We start from the raw sequence: 17,643 nt of genomic DNA, 5'->3' as shown, positions 1-17,643 counted from the left end.
TACTAGAGTCTATATATCTAGGTCTAGTTCCCCCAACACCAGATCGTGTACCTTTCCATATACTATAGTCTATATCTCTAGGTCTAGTTCATTCGACACCAATTCCTGTACCATTCCCTTTACTATAGTCGATATCTCGAATGTTATTCCTCCCTTTACGACACCAGTTCGTGTACCATTCCCTATACTATAGTCAATATCTCTAAGGCTATTACCCCACCGACACAAGTTTGTCTACCATTCCCTATACTATAGTTTTTATCTCTAAAGCTATTTCCTCCGACACCAGTTCGTGTACCAATCCCTTTACTAGTCTACATCTCTAAGGCTATTTCTCCCCAACACCAGGTCGTGTACCATTCCCTATACTATAGTCTTTATATCTAGGTCTAGTTCCCCCAACCCCAGATCGTGTACCTTTCCCTATACTATAGTCTATATCTCTAGGTCTAGTTCCCCAGACACCAGTTCGTGAACCATTTCCTTACTATAGTCGATATCTCTAATGTTATTCCCCCCTTTACGACACCAGTTCGAGTACCATTCCCTATACTATAGTCTATATCTCTAAGGCTATTTTACCCATGGACACCAGTTCGTGTACCATTCCCTATACTATAGTCTATATCTCTAAGACTATTTTACCCATGGACACCAGTTCGTGTACCATATCATTCACTATAGTCGATATCTCTAAGGCTAACACTCCTTGATACCAGTTAGTGAGCTTTCCCTTTACTATAGTCGATAACTCTAAGGCTGCCCCGCCCCCGATACCAGTTCGTGTACCATTCGCTATACTAAAGTCGATATTTCTAAGGCTATTTTTCCCCCGACAACAGTTCATTCGTGTACTATTCCCTTTATTATAGTCTATATCTCCAAGGCTATTTTTCCCCGACACAAATTCGTGTACCATTTCCTATAGTATATTCGTTATCTCCAAGGCTATTTCCCACAGACACCAGTTCGTGTACCATTCCCTATACTTATGTCTATATCTTTAAGACTATTTTCCCCCGACACCAGATCGTGTACCATTCCCTATAATATAGGTTATTTTTCACCGACATCAGTTCGTGTACCATTTCATTTACTATAGTCTATATCTCTAAGGCTAGTTTACCCCGACACCAGTTGGTGTACAATTCCCTATACTATAGTTTATATCTCTAAGGCTATTTCCCCACCGACACAAGTTCGTCTACCATTCCCTATACTATAGTCTTTATCTCTAAAGCTATTTCCCCCGACACCAGTTCGTGTACCAATCCCTTTACTAGTCTACATATCTAAGGCTATTTCTCCCAAACACCAGGTCGTGTACCATTCCCTATACTATAGTCTTTATCTCTAGGTCTAGTTCCCCCAACACCAGATCGTGTACCTTTCCCTATACTATAGTCTATAGCTCTAGGTCTAGTTCCCCCGACACCAGTTCGTCTACCATTCCCTTTACTATAGTCGATATCTCTAATGTTATTCCCCCCTTTACGACACCAGTTCGTGTACCATTCCCTATACTATAGTCTATATCTCTAAGGCTATTTTACCCATGGACATCAGTTCGTGTACCATACCATTCACTATAGTCGATATATCTAAGGCTAACCCTCCTTGATACCAGTTCGTGTACCTTTCCCTTTACTATAGTCGATAACTCTAAGGCTGCCCCCCGACACCAGTTCGTGTACAAATCGTTATTCTAAATTCGATATTTCTAAGGCTATTTTTCCCCCGACAGCAGTTCGTTCGTGTACTATTCCCTTGAGTATAGTCTATATCTCCAAGGCTATTTTTCCCCGACACAAATTCGTGAACCATTTCCTAAAGTATATTCGTTATCTCCAAGGCTGTTTCCCACAGACACCAGTTCGTGTACCATTCCCTATACTTAAGTCTATATCTTTAAGGCTATTTTCCCTTGACACCAGTTCGTGTACCATTCCCTATAATATAGGCTATTTTTCCCCGACATCAGTTCGTGTACCATTTCATTTACTATAGTCTATATCTCTAATGTTATTCCCCCCTTTAAGACACCAGTTCGTGTACCATTCCCTATACTTAAGTCTATATCTTTAAGGCTATTTTCCCTTGACACCAGTTCGTGTACCATTCCCAATAATATAGGCTATTTTTCCCCGACATCAGTTCGTGTACCATTTCATTTACTATAATAGTCTATATCTCTAATGTTATTCCCCCCTTTACGACACCAGGTCGTGTACCATTCCCTATACAATAGTCTATATCTCAAGGTCTAGTTCCCCCAACACCATATCGTGTACCTTTCCCTATACTATGGTCTATATTTCTAGGTCTAGTTCCCCCGACACCAGTTCGTGTACCATTCCCTTTACTATATTCGATTTCTCTAATGTTATTCCCCCCTTTACGACACCAGTTCATGTACCATTCCCTATACTATAGTCTATATCTCTAAGGCTATTTTACCCATGGACACCAGTTCGTGTACCATTCCCTATACTATAGTCTATATCTCTAAGGATATTTTACCCCTGGACACCAGTTCGTGTACCATACCATTCACTATAGTCGATATCTCTAAGGCTAATCCTCCTTGATACCAGTTCGTGTACCTTTCCCTTTACTATAGTCGATAACTCTCAGGCTGCCCCCCTCCCCCTTCCCGACATAAGTTCGTGTACCATTCGCTATACTTAAGTCGATATTTCTAAGGCTATTTTTCCCCGGACAGCAGTTCTTTCGTGTACTATTTCCTTTTTTATAGTCTATATCTATAAGGCTATTTTTCCTCGACACAAATTCGTGTACCATTTCCTATAGTATATTCGTTATCACCAAGGCTATTTCCCACAGACACCAGTTCGTGTACCATTTCATTTACTATAGTCTATATCTCTAAAGCTATTTTCCCCCGACACCAGTTGGTATACAATTCCCTATACTATAGTTTATATCTATAAGGCTATTTTTCCGAGACACCAGTTCGTGTACCATTCCCTATCCTATAGTCTATATCTCTAAGGCTATATCCCCACCGACACAAGTTCGTCTACCATTCCCTATACTATAGTCTTTATCTCTAAAGCTATTTCCCCCGACACCAGTTCGTGTACCAATCCCTTTACTAGTCTACATCTCTAAGGCTATTTCTCCCCAACACCAGATCGTGTACCATTCCCTTTACTATAGTCTATATCTCTAGGTCTAGTTCCCCCAACACCAGATCGTGTACCTTTCCCTATACTATAGTCTATAGCTCTAGGTCTAGTTCCCCCGACACCAGTTCGTGTACCATTCCCTATACTATAGTCAATATATCTAAGACTATTTCCCCCGACCCCAGTTCGTGTACCATTCCCTATACTATAGTCTATATCTCTAAGGCTATTCCCACACGACACCAGTTCGTGTACCATTTCCTATCCTATAGTCTATATCTCTAAGGCTATATCCCCACCGACACAAGTTCGTCTACCATTCCCTATACTATACACTTTATCTCTAAGGCTATTTCCCCCGACACCAGTTCGTGTACCAATCCCTTTACTAGTCTTTATCTCTAAGGCTATTTCCCCCACAACCAGATCGTGTACAATTCCCTATACTATATTCTATATCTTTAGGTCTAGTTCCGTCAACACCAGATCATGTACCATTCCCTATAATATAGTCTATATCTCTAGGTCTAGTTGCCCCCACACCAGATCGTGTACCATTCCCTATACTATAGTCTATATCTCTAGGTCTGGTTCCCCCAACACCAGATCGTGTACCTTTTCCTATACTATAGTCTATATCTCTAGGTCTAGTTCCCCCAACACCAGTTCGAGTACATTCTCTATACTATAGTCTATATCTCTAGGTCTAGTTCCCCCAACATTAGATCGTGTACCTTTCCCTATATTATAGTCTTTATCTCTAGGTCTAGTTCCCCCAACACCAGATCGTGTACCATTCCCTATACTATAGTCTATTTCTCTAGGTCTAGTTTCCCCGACACCAGTTCGTGTACTATTCCCTACACTACAGTCTATATCTCTAAGACTATTTCCCCCGACACCAGTTCGTGTACCGTTCCCTATACTATAGTCAATATCTCTAAGGCTATCCCCCCGACACCAGTTGGTCTACCATTCCCTATACACTTTATCTCTAAGGATATTTCCCTCGACACCAGTTCGTGTACCATTCCCTATACTACAGTCTATATCTCTAAGACTATTTCTCCCTAACACCAGATCGTGTACCATTCCCTATACTATAGTCTACATTTCTAGATCAAGTTCCTCCAACAACAGATCGTGTACCATTCCCTATACTATAATCTATATATCTCTAAGTCTAGTTCCCCCATCAAAGATCGTGCACCTTTCCCTATACTATAGTGTATATCTCTAGGTCTAGTTCCCCCAACACCAGATCGTGTACCATTCCCTATACTATAGTCTATATCTCTAAGGCTATTTCCCAAAAACCAGATCGTGAACCATTCCCTATACTATAGTCTTTATTCTAGTTTCCCAAAAACCATATCGTGAACCATTCCCTATACTATAGTCTATATTCTAGTTCCCCCATTACCAGATCGTGTACCATTCCCTATACTATAGTCTTTATCTTTAGGTCTAGTTCCCCCAACACCAGATCGTGTACCATTCACTAAGATTGCTTATTTTGGCGTTAATATTGATTCACTTATAGGGTCTTTGCACCGGAACTAAACACATTTATTAAAAAACCAGTTGTTCATGTTGTTGGCATGACACGGGTTATGTTCTTCTCATATATGTTATGATGGTATGATACTAAACCCCTAACGGAAAGGATTGTGCCTGATATTCATATGATGAAATCATAATTTTTCCATCAGTTTAATTGAAGTCTGGAGCTGGCATGTCAGTTAACTGCTAGTAGTCTGTTGTTATTTATGTATTGTTGTCTCTTTGGCACATTCCCCATTTCCATTCTCAATTTTATTATCGTCATTTTGTTTATTTTCTTTGATTACATCTTCTAACATCAGACTCGGACTTCTTTTGAATTGAATTTTAAATGTGCGTATTGTTATGTATTTACTTTTCTACATTGGCTAGAGGTATAGGGGGAGGGTTGAGATCTCATAAACATGTTTAACCCCGCCGCATTTTTGCGCCTGTCCCAAGTCAGGAGCCTCTGGACTTTGTTAGTCTTGTATTTTTTTAATTTTAGTTTCTTGTGTACAATTCGGAAATTAGTATGGCGTTCATTATCACTGAACTAGTATATATATGGGGCCAGCTGAAGGACGCCTCCGGGTGCGGGAATGTCTCGCTACATTGAAGACCTGTTGGTGACCTTCTGCTGTTGTTTTTTTCTATGGTCGGGTTGTTGTCTCTTTGACACATTCCCCATTTCCATTCTCAATTTTACTATAATATAGTCTATATTTCTAGGTCTAGTTCCCCCAACACCAGATCGTGTACCATTCCCTATACTATAGTCTATATATCTAGGTCTAGTTCCCCGAACAACAGATCGTGTACCTTTTTCTATACTATAGTCTATATCTCTAAGACTATTTCCCCCGACACCAGTTCGTGTACCTTTCCCTATACTATAGTATATATCTCTATAGTGTATCATTGTCTTTCAGAATCCACGTCAATTGTTGTTTTACGGTAAAGGCCAAAGCACTTTATTTTTGCCTCAGGGAAAATTTGTTGTTTATAAAAGATTTTTAATTACGGAAGATGTTCCTTTACATTTTTCTTTAAATAAAAAGGGACTATCTGTGAATGATTACCTAAAACCGATCTAAATATGTACCTTCTTTTTACTTCAAAATCATAATGGTCTTTGGTGGAGAATTATCTCATTGGCAGTCACATCAAATCATTATATATCATATCGATCGCGTTTGTTTGCTTCGTTTAACATTTAGTACATGAAACGTAGACACTGGAAACCGTCCTTTTTTATATTTCAGAATTATTTCCTATTTCTTTTAATCGCACCCACTCTTTTTTTTTAAGTTCACTTTAAAAAAAATTCATAAAATGAATACATGTATACATAGAAATACTCTTTCTGTTTTCTTCTTGTGTGTAAACACGGATAAATCAATGTATAACACAATCAAGTAATCGACATCTCAAGAAATCTGAATCGGTCTATCTATTGATCAATTCAACAAATCAATTGATCAATCGACATTTGTATCATTAAAGAAATATTTGTTGAAAGCATTTGCTAAGAAAGAAAACTTAAGTTCGAAGAGTAAAGTTTTATTTTGTAAATTTGTATTTTGTATATTTTGAGAAAGAAAGCTGTATATTTCTGATGGTATGGTATCGATATGACTGCTACCTGCAACTATAATAAATATTGTTTGTATAACTTTGCGTCCGCCATTAAATCATTGAAACATTGTCCGGCAAAAAAAACCAATGAAGCTGATTTTTTATTCTAAAATTTATTACAAAATTTGATATCAATAAGAATAACATCAAGGGAAAAGCTAAACTATAGTTACTATGATTGATTTAAAATGGCAATATTATAAAATTGATGTGATATATACGAAACATATGAAAATTACAACATGTTTAAAATAATAATATTTTAATAAAATAGTTGACATAAAACAAAACTAAAATGATGATGAATGTTTTTGTATATCTATGGGATCATCAGTGATCTAAACTTTTTTTTAAATCACCACTCCAGTTGTTTTTACAATATTTATACAATATACAGTAACAAAACGTGTGCAAGTTTACACCATATCAATTTATCCCATGGCTTTTTTTCAAGTCATAACTGTTTTCATCTCTAGTATTAATGCTATGTCAATCTCAATTGATAATAGCAACCGTCATATCATCGATAATCATGCTTATTTACAGAATTTCGGAAACAAAATGATTAATTATCATGCTTATTTACAAAAGGTTTGCCATGACTTATCCAATTACCATGCATTTTTATAAATCCAAAATGAACCATCTGATGATCCATTATCTTTCATATTGTTCAAATAAAGTCATCATTGAACAATTGTCATTCATATTGGCAGAATATCTGCCATCATTGATCAATTATCATGCTATTGTACATAATATCACCTAGTGCTTGATAAATTATCTTTCATATTGTCAGAATATCAGCCATCATTGATCAATTATCATGGTAATGTACATAATATCACCCATTAATTGATTAATTATCTTTTATATTGTCAGAATATCAGCCATTGTAGATCAATTATCATTCTAATGTACATAATATCACCCATTTACTGATAAATTATCTTTCATATTGTCAGAATATCAGCCATCATTGATCAATTATCTTTCATATTGTTAGATTATCAGCCATCAGTGATAAATTATAAATCTTAAGTGTGCAATATCAGTTCTCATTTGATCAATTATCAGGATGTTTATTTACAGATGATTAGCAGCAGTTTATTAAGAGGCATGCTTGTAGACAAAACATTTATTACATTCGATCAAATATCATGCTTATAGACAAAACATCAATTAAATTCCAACCAATGTCATGCTTATAGACAAACCATGAATTAGATTCGATCCAATATCATGCTCATAGACAAACCATCAATTACATTCGATCCAATATCATGCTTATTTATTGAAATGCCGACATCATTTGATCAATCATCATGCTAATCAGATAACAAATATCAGGGTTTTTTTTTATACCAGAAAATTCAGCATCTCTTTATCAATTATGCCTATTTACAGAAAATCCTACATCACTTTATCAAAAATCATGCTTATTTACATAAAATCCTTCATCACTTTGTCGAAAAGCATACGTTTTCATAGAAAATCCTACATCACTTTATCAAAAATCTTGCTTATTTACAGAAAATCCAACATCACTTCATCAAACATCATGCTTATTTATAGAAAATCCTACACCCTTTTATCAAATATCAGTCTTTTTTTAAACAGAAAATCCTACATTTCTTTATCAAATACCAGTCCTTTTTTTTTTACAGAAAATCCAACAATCACCTTATCAAATATAAGTCCTTTTTTTTTAAAGAAAATCCAACAATCACTTTTAAATTAGTAGATATCAGTCCTTTTGTTACAGAAAATAAAACATCACTTTATCAAATATTACTCTCTTTGTTACAAAAAATAAAACATCACTTTATCAAATATCAGTTCTTTTTTTTTACAGAAAATCCAACAATCAAATTATCAAATATCAGTCCTTTTGTTACAGAAAATAAAACATCACTTTATAAAATATCAGTCCTTTTTTTACAGAAAATCCTACATCCCCTTATCAAATATCAGTCCTTTTTTTTTACAGAAAATCCTTCATCCCTTTATCAAATATCAGGTCTTTTTTTTAGAGAAAATCCTATATCACTATGTCAAATATCAGTCTTTCGTACAGAAAATCCTTTATCAAATATCAGTCTTTTTTACAGAAAATCCTACATCACTTAATCAAATACCAGGCCTTTTTTTTACAGAAAATCCTACACCCCCTTATCAAATATCAGTCCTTTCTTTTTACAGAAAATCCTACATCCCTTTATAAAATATCAGGTTTTTTTTAACAGAAAATCCTACATCACTTTGTCAAATATCAGTCTTTTGTACAGAAAATCCTTTATCAAATATCAGTCTTTTTTTTTACAGAAAATCCTACATCCCTTTATCAAATATCAGTCCTTTTTTACAGAAAATCCAACATCACTTAAATGAAATATCAATCTTTTTTACAGAAAATCCTACATCACGTTATCAAATATCAGTCCTTTTTTTTACAGAAAATCCTACACCACTTTCTCAAATATAATGCGTATTTTCAAAAAATCCTACAACACTTAGTCAAATAGCATACGTGTTGACAGAAAATCCTACATAACTTTGTCAAATAGCATACGTGAAATTACAGAAAATCAACACTAGTTTGATCGAATGTCATGATTTCTACAAAAAATATGTTACCCTTTTGATGATTTGAACAATTGTTATATGTTTATTAACTGAATAGCAACTTAAATGTTTGAATATGTACCCCTTATATTCAAGATAAGGTTGTATATGTGTGTTTGTCTAACACATATACAACCTTATCTTTAATTCAAGATCTTTTTTACCTTTTGGATATAAAGTAAATAAACGTCTCTTTCATTTGTAAAAACTGTAAGTGTACTTATGCTTACAATCAACAATTCTTCAATGATGATTGATGGCGACATAGAGGAGATAAAATCAAAATGATATAAAATTAAAGACATTCTTAAAGAAGGAATCAGAGTAATGTATGAGTGAGAAGAACTTCTTATTGTAAAATGTTTCCCTAAATCAAAATGATTTAAACAACAATTCTTTGACAGCATATTTCAATAACTTTGAATAACCTGCTCATTAAGTCGAAGGACTTGCTTTAATTATTCATATGAAAAGACAGCCGAAACACCAACGCATATAAAAATTAAAAAAAAACAACAAAATAACTATAGCCAACTTGAAATAAGGTGTATTTGAAGGGACAGAAGATCCCGCTTCACGTGTGGCGTCTGTCACGGAAAAATTGATAATAAGGGTTAATAATTTCATGATACAACTGGCAAACGAACAGAAATCCCCACCAAAATGCTATTTGAGTATGTTTCCTCACATTAATCAATTCAATCAAAAGTTGACAGTTGGTGCGTGACCATGCATAAAACTTTTACTTAAACGTTTACCAACATTTAAAGAATTGAATTAATTTCACAAAACCTATACGTAGTTTATCTCGGATTTGCCTACTCATTAGAAGATAAATTACAAAATTCAGTGAGAATCCAATAACCAAACATAAATCATTATATTTATTTAGTTCAATTAACACTGGCGATGCATTTAGTATTTTCAAGTAACTCAGTGTATAAGCAAACATTCTGACAACACTTACTGTCTCTGATAACAAAAAAATGATACAAATGATAACTACGGTTAACGCTGATGTTCGGTGTCTTTTCTGAACAATTGAACTATCAGTCCAGGGAAGATTTCTTCTCACGATTGTTAACTTACATGTAATGTAAATTGTACAAACAAAAACCACTAGGCATGCTAAAACAGCACATCCATTAACTATAGTGTATAAATAAAGGTTCATATCATAACCATGACTGGCATATTCTAAATCAATACAACATCTGCCATTAATCAGTTCGAAAAATAATGGCTTATCGACACTTATAATTGCCGAAAAAATACAAAAATTAAAAATAAAAATTGAAACAGAACATATTGCATTTCTTCTTTTTCTTATATGTGATTTACTCCACATTGGAAATAGAAGAGCACCAGTTTTCTGTAAACATAGAAGTGTTGTTAAAAGAATAGACACAAAATGAAAGTTATACATCGAATGAAAAATCACCATGTTAGTTAAACATTCTGCAATGCCAAATTGGGACCACTTTATTTCTACATTGTAATTGTAAACGTGATGACCATATTTGTGATAGGCTATTAATGTTGGAACGGTCATCAGCAATGCTGTCATACTATCAGATATAGCCAAAGCTGACAATAAAATGGTAACTGGTGTTCGGTTCTCCTTTTGTAGAAATATTAATAAAACAAAGCCGTTTACAAATATCACTACCATTGCTAGTGTTGACGTTATGTAACTAATTGTTAAAGATGGCAGAATAACAAAAGACTCCGCGTATCGGTCTGAAACATTGCAGGCCAAGTAGGTTTCATAACAGGCGTTCTCGTGAGTAAGATTCATTAAATTATCAAAACTGAGAAGAAACGTGTCATTCTTGCTCACTTGAAAGCCATTCGAATAAAGGAAATGAATAAATTGTTCTTTGCATGTTTGGTATTTCAGTATGAAAAAGATATATACTGCATATGTGTGTGTCATTAATTCTGCACTAATAATACTATGTGTATTAGAAATTATTTGCAGAGAAAATTCAATGTTAATTTGATTAGTGAAGTAAATTTTATCCCAGCAGCTTTTCTGATTTTTAAAAAATCTGTAAATATCTTTATTTGTTATAACATTATTGTACTTTTCTACATATGCTTTGAAACTTGACGTGCAGAGGTTATCTTTATCGATAAAATATATATTTACATCGGAAAAGTACGGAATAGCGTTGTTTTCGATAAGTCTGGTGTTGTATGTTATGTTTGGGTCACATAAGTTATTCCGAATAACTGTCATTTTGACAAGGTCCAAGAAAGTCTTTAAAATATGTAACGTTAATCATTTGATTTAGAACCATATTTATATTTTCTAATAGCAGGCTTGAACAATGCTCACTAACGTCAACTGAGACGTAATTTGAATCGTTGAACCATATTAAGAATGACTGACCGGATTCGTGGACAGGGTATAATCTTCCCCTCGAAGAAGTCGATCCAATATTTGTCAAATTCTTTGTCTCAAATTCCTCCCGATTACCATATCCTACAATTATTAAAAAAAACATATTGAAAGAACAGAGATAAGACAATAAGGAGCTGTTTTTTATGATTGCAAATGAGACAGTTACCCACACATTTTCATTAACAAGGATGTAAAAAATGGAGCAAAACAATAACCGGATAGTAAGCTTAAAACCACCCGACACGACGAAGATTTGTTGTAGTTTTTTTCGATATTGTTGGGTTGATGTGTCATGAATATGAACGGCTCTTCCCCATTTCCATTCTCAATTTTACTCATAATTGATTTCGGTTTTATACTACAAACCAAAACAATGGTATTTAAAACAGTTTGTTTCTTTAAAAGTACAACTTATCACGGTAGGTATTGTGTCCGGCTAGGATCGTGGTTTTTTCGAGTGTGACCACTTTTTTTCTAGTGAATATGATAAAAAATGTTAACAAAGAGAATTCTATACTAACAAGACGTGATATAGAAGCTTCAGTTTGATAAACAAGGTTATACATGATATGTTAGCATTTGCGATATAAAGATGTTGTCATTCTGTCATTGATTTCCGTTTAAAAAGTTAAATTTAGCCTTAAAATGCTTTTATTCCAAAATACAGAATGAAGCCATTTTTTTACACATACCAATGCAAATGTCGACGGATATGCATACATGATATCTATATGTCCTTAGATATACAGACAGTTTATAAAAACTATTGTTATTGCATTCATTGAAAACGACTTTTTGAGACTAAATTCAGTTTTTTATGTCCGGGTTTTTTCGAGAACAGTCCGGGCTTTTTCGAGTGTGTCCTTTTTTATTGAGTGATTATACACATTTCGTATAGCTAAAAAAGTTATGTGTTAACTTTTAAAAACAATAAAATAAAGGCTCAAATTAAGATGGTGTATCAACACTTGCATTTTATCATGAAACAAGTGTCGTTCATTTAAAAAGAATATATACAAATTTGTATATATTCCTTTTCTCACATCTTCTAAATTGCATATACAGTATATATCCGTGATCTAATGTGAGTGATCCGGACAATATTCGTATTTGGACCTCATGGGATAATCATTACTGAACAGCAAAAAGTAAAATAAAAAAAATACTGAACTTAGAGGAAAATCAATTCGGAAAGTCCATAATCACATGACAAAATCAAATAACAAAACGCATCAACAACGAATGGACAAGAACTGTCATATTCCTGACTTGGTACAGGCATTTTCAAATGTAGAAAATGGTGGATTAAACCTGGTTCTATAGCGCTAACCCTCTCACTTTAATGACAGTCTCATCAATTTCCGATATTTTTACATTGATGCGTTAAATAAACAGACACAATAAATAAAATAGTCAAAATATGGGTACATCAGCCATCATCGTATAACAATTTTAAAAGGAACAATTTAACAGAACACAAAAACACCTACTATCTATGAACACATTCATTGATTTTAGTGTCTGACGTCAGAAAATTTTATACGTCACATAAATTTGTCGTTCAATGTGCATACAAACAATTTTAAAATTTACATAGGAATGTTAGCATACAGGGTTAAAAAATCAAAAGTATGTAAGAATAAATTTCAGAAATAGACCGAGATTTAAACTAGTCCAAAAGTTATATATAGAATTTATAAGAATCCAAAAATAGTTAATTCCACTACGTGACTATGTCAACTTGGAAGATAACTTCCAAAATTGTCTTTATGAACTGTTGAACAAGAGTTCAACTGTTTTACTAACTGACAAAAAAAGTCGATATGATAAAGAGTCTAATAATTGATATTAGAGACGGACAGAAAACAGATACACCCAGATTAATACAATTAAATGTGCTGTTTTGGGTAGCCTTTGAACTATAACATTTGTACATTTATGTAACCGTCACTGTCATAGATAGGTAATATTGTATTATTGAATCGTTTCTACTGTATACCTATATGGTCCAAATTTAGGTTTCCCTCTGAGCATTTATTTTTTTCGCCACCTTTTTCGTCATAACAATATATATTTTTGCCACTTTATTACTTTTTTTGCTAAGTAACATATATATATCTTTCATTTAAAATTTTCCTTTTTTCTGCCCCACCCATCCCTAAACCGTTAGTTTCCCCGTTTGAATGGTTTTGGACTAGTTTTTTTGGGGCCCTTTATAGCTTGTTTTTCGGCGTGAGGCAAGATCCCGTGTTGAAGGCCGTACCTTGATTTATAATGGTTTACTTTTATAGATTGTTATTTGGATGGAGAGTTGTCTCATTGGCACTCATACCACATCTTCCTATATCTATCATATAGTCTGACCATAAGTGTACAGTTTTTCTATATGAGTATACGCATATGGTCGTGACCATACGCGTATGGTCCTAATACTCAAATGTTTCGGAACATAAGCATAGACAATTCGAATCGAGACGAACATACATCAGGGGCGGATCCAGTCATTTTAAAAGGGGGTCCTTACCGAGGTCAAGGGAGGGGGGGGGGTAGGTTCAAACTACATGTCCCCATTCAAATGCATTGGTCGTTTCGACACCCGGACCCCCCTCCTAGATCCACCAATGTACATATATTGTATAAGATGAGATGTATGTCTGCTGTTAAAAGAGTATACATCTTAGATATTTCATTATCTATTTGTCTTGTATCTTGTATTATTTATTTCATTGTTTAAGGAATGGAAACCGAAAATGACTTAAAGCTACAACTGTGAGGAGGAGTCTGATTATGCAAATATAATAATTGCTCATACAGCAACCAAAGACCATGATAATTTCCTTTCAATAATCAATAAAAGAAAAGTGTCTAAAAGTGGAAAATATGAACATTAATCAAGACAGTACAATGTTGTTCCTGGTGTCGTTCGAAACACTGGACAATATAGCTGGTGATAGCATATAATATACACATTTTGTATGTGTCTATCATTGCTAAAGGATCATATTTAGGCTAATGAACTATTCATTTCATTGTTGATTTTATCTGATATTTTATTCTAATTTTGTGTTCAAGGGCAATACAAATGGAAGGATGTGTTTTTTATGTTTTTTTTATTAATACCTTTCTTTTATTAATCTCCGGAGTTCACCACAAGAAACATTGTTAACTGAATAATCAAAAGTAGCACGACATGAAGTTAAAATGAATACTAATGAGTTCCCTGCATAATGTTCTAGACACCGTTTTGTAAAGGATCATGTTATTTCTAAATGAACACTCGAAAGTAGTTGTATAACGGTCTCCAAACAGACTATTTGCATTAAATTGAAAAAAAAAGATTAATTTTGAAATTTTTTAATGATTTATTGGGAATGTATGATATTGTTCCTAACTTAATTACAGTTATGAACTAGTAAAAAGTCATTTTTTAAAGTCTAGAATACCTTCAAATTTTCTGTAAAAAACCCGGACGATTTCACAGTTGCTCTCGAAAAAACCCTGACAATAACATTTGTTTTTTTTAATACAAGGAAATTGAGCTTCTTTGTTGATCAAAACATATAAAGTATTCAATATAAGATGGGAAGTAATGTTAAAAACTGTTATAATTACGAAACATCCGTTATTTGAACTGTTTTATCTCATGTTTTATCACTCGAAAAAGCCTGAACTACACTCGAAAAAAGGGACCAAATCACTCGAAAAACCACGATCCTAGCGGGACACTATACCTACCGTGCTAATGAAAAATCTGAAACTATTACAGTTATTTCTTTCAAATTCTAACAATTTTAAGATCTAGCTTACAGATTAGATTGACAGAAGTAGAAATAGTTTGGTTATTTTCTTAAACAAGTATATTAATTTTAAAGTGTCTTTTCTATTGTTCATGTTGTTAAGGACGTGTATCTTTCACTAATAACATTATAGAATGTTAATGCAGGCCTGGTGTTACTAGACAAATTAAACTATCAATACGCTTAAGTTTGTTTTCCGCAATAGTGTCGACGTTAACAACGTTAAACAGCAGTATGACGAGAATGTTTGTTCCGATTAAGGGTTTAAGAAAGAAGAGAGAAACAAATTATCAAAATCTAGAACATTATTGGTTGTTGTTGGAAGACGTGAACTTAATTTGTAAAAATTGTATTAATGAATTGTATTAAAACAGCTGGGGTGCAAACAAGCCTTCTTTTTTAATTTTTTAAATGATTGTCTATAAAAAAAGTATGTGTTTCATTCTGATAAATAAAATAATACACGTCAACTATACAGCAACTATCGTACATTGAATGCTGTTAATATCGTTCATGCGACCTATAATCATAATAATACATTCCATTGCCTATATTGCATAAGAGCTATATAATGTTTTACAATGACCAGTAAAGTAAACCACTACGGCTTGATATATAAATAAATCAATATAGGAACTCAGCAAAAAGATAACAATTGTCTAAACCACATGCCCGTTACACCATCGGACTTCATAACAGCTCGTGTCTCAAACTATGAAATTTATTTTCTTACTGTACGGTTTATTTGTTTTTCCGCAGGGATATTAATGCTATTATGCCTAGACAAATTCAAATATAATTTGTCATGTCGGCGCTGTTGTAGTTTAATCATTGTGTTTAGTATTTTGATAGATGGACAGTAATTGCTTATTTGTATTTTGACAGCTTATTACATTAACACGTATTCCCGAAGGACGTTCTAATTTATACCAACACGTTAAAAACTCTTATATTAATTTGCGCATGGCGAGCATTAGTTTATTTTCTAAATAGTTGTAGATGGTCATTGCTCTTTTTTTTGTTTTTTAACTAAACCGGAAAAGAAGATTTAGGAACTTTCCATTGTATGGTATTGAAAGGACGTTTAGGATCATTTTTAAAATTGATTAAAACACAGTTTGAACGTTTTGTTCATTGACCTGTCTCGAGCAAGAAAACTTGTCAGTGATTATCTGTTGTCAAATCGTAATGACCCTGTTACTTTGAAAATCAAGTAATTACAATGATAACAGAGGCGGATCCAGGATTTTAGGAAAGAGGGGTCGCAAACTTGACGTTTGTGTTGTAAAATGATCTAAATAGACTTTATCACTTAAACTTAGGACAACCTATGCTTGGCAAATTTTATGGTGGGTGCACACTCACCATGCCCCGCCTACATCCGGACAGGGATAGTAACAATTCTATGGAAGCAAAACAATAAAAATTGAAAATGGAGACGTATTTTTTTTTGGTATTGTCAAAAATACTCTTGAACTGAGAACATCCCTTATTAAATCGACCTTCATGTAATTACATTTCTTTTATTTACGTATCCTGAATATATTTCCATAAAACATGGAAAAGTACATGTAGAGGGCTATCATTACGAGTTGGTTGACTGTTATTGAATAAGCGATTCACAGATGATATTATATGTTCCTTATGTCGTTACTTCAATCCCCTTTATTTTTCACGAGTTTGACCTACCGAATAAGACTATTTACCGGCTTTGTGATGGGTGTCACATGTGGAGCAGGATCTGCTTACCCCAGTTTTGATGGTGTTCGTGTTATTTAGTCTTTAGTTTTCTATATTGTGTCTTTTGTACTATTATTTGTCTGTTCGTCTTTTACTTTTTTACCAATGGCGTCGTCAGTTTTTTTTATCTATGAGTTTACTAAACTTTCCCTCTGGTATCTTTCAATCGTCTTTTCTAATTAAATCGATTTCATGCAAATATTATAAAATTCAGCATTCTAAATATTCAGAACATTTACATTGATGGTACGAGTTTTCGAACACATGGTTCTCATTTCGACAATAAATGTTGCTTTAATGATTCTTATATATTTGAAAATCCTATTTTTTTTTTAAAGATGGTGAAACTGCAAGCAACATAGCCAAAGCCAGGCAACTTGACATGAAGGTACCCATAAAACGAAAACAAATTAACAAACGACTGATTTTATACACATGGGGTTTCTCTACAGGATACCTTTCTACACTAGGTTCTGACGATACACATTAGACTTGCATTTCATATTTGTCCTGCTCTAAGTGTTTATTATTAGTTGTCGTTTTCTCAACAGCTATCAAAGGTACCAGGATTATAATTTAGCACGCCCGGCTAACAAAATATATTCAGAACGACAATAATTAAAACTGTATACATTTTCACCGAGACTTACAATAACAGTCGATGTGCTTGTAGCCTTATAGTCAGGATTTGTAACGAACAAATGTTTCTATTAATAATGACAGAGATATACTAGGTGATTTGGTA

The sequence above is a fragment of the Mytilus edulis genome, chromosome 11 (assembly GCF_963676685.1).
Source record: "Mytilus edulis chromosome 11, xbMytEdul2.2, whole genome shotgun sequence".
NCBI classification, from domain to species: domain Eukaryota; kingdom Metazoa; phylum Mollusca; class Bivalvia; order Mytilida; family Mytilidae; genus Mytilus; species Mytilus edulis.
The sequence above is the reverse complement of the archived record's forward strand: the minus strand, read 5'-3'. Positions refer to the sequence as shown.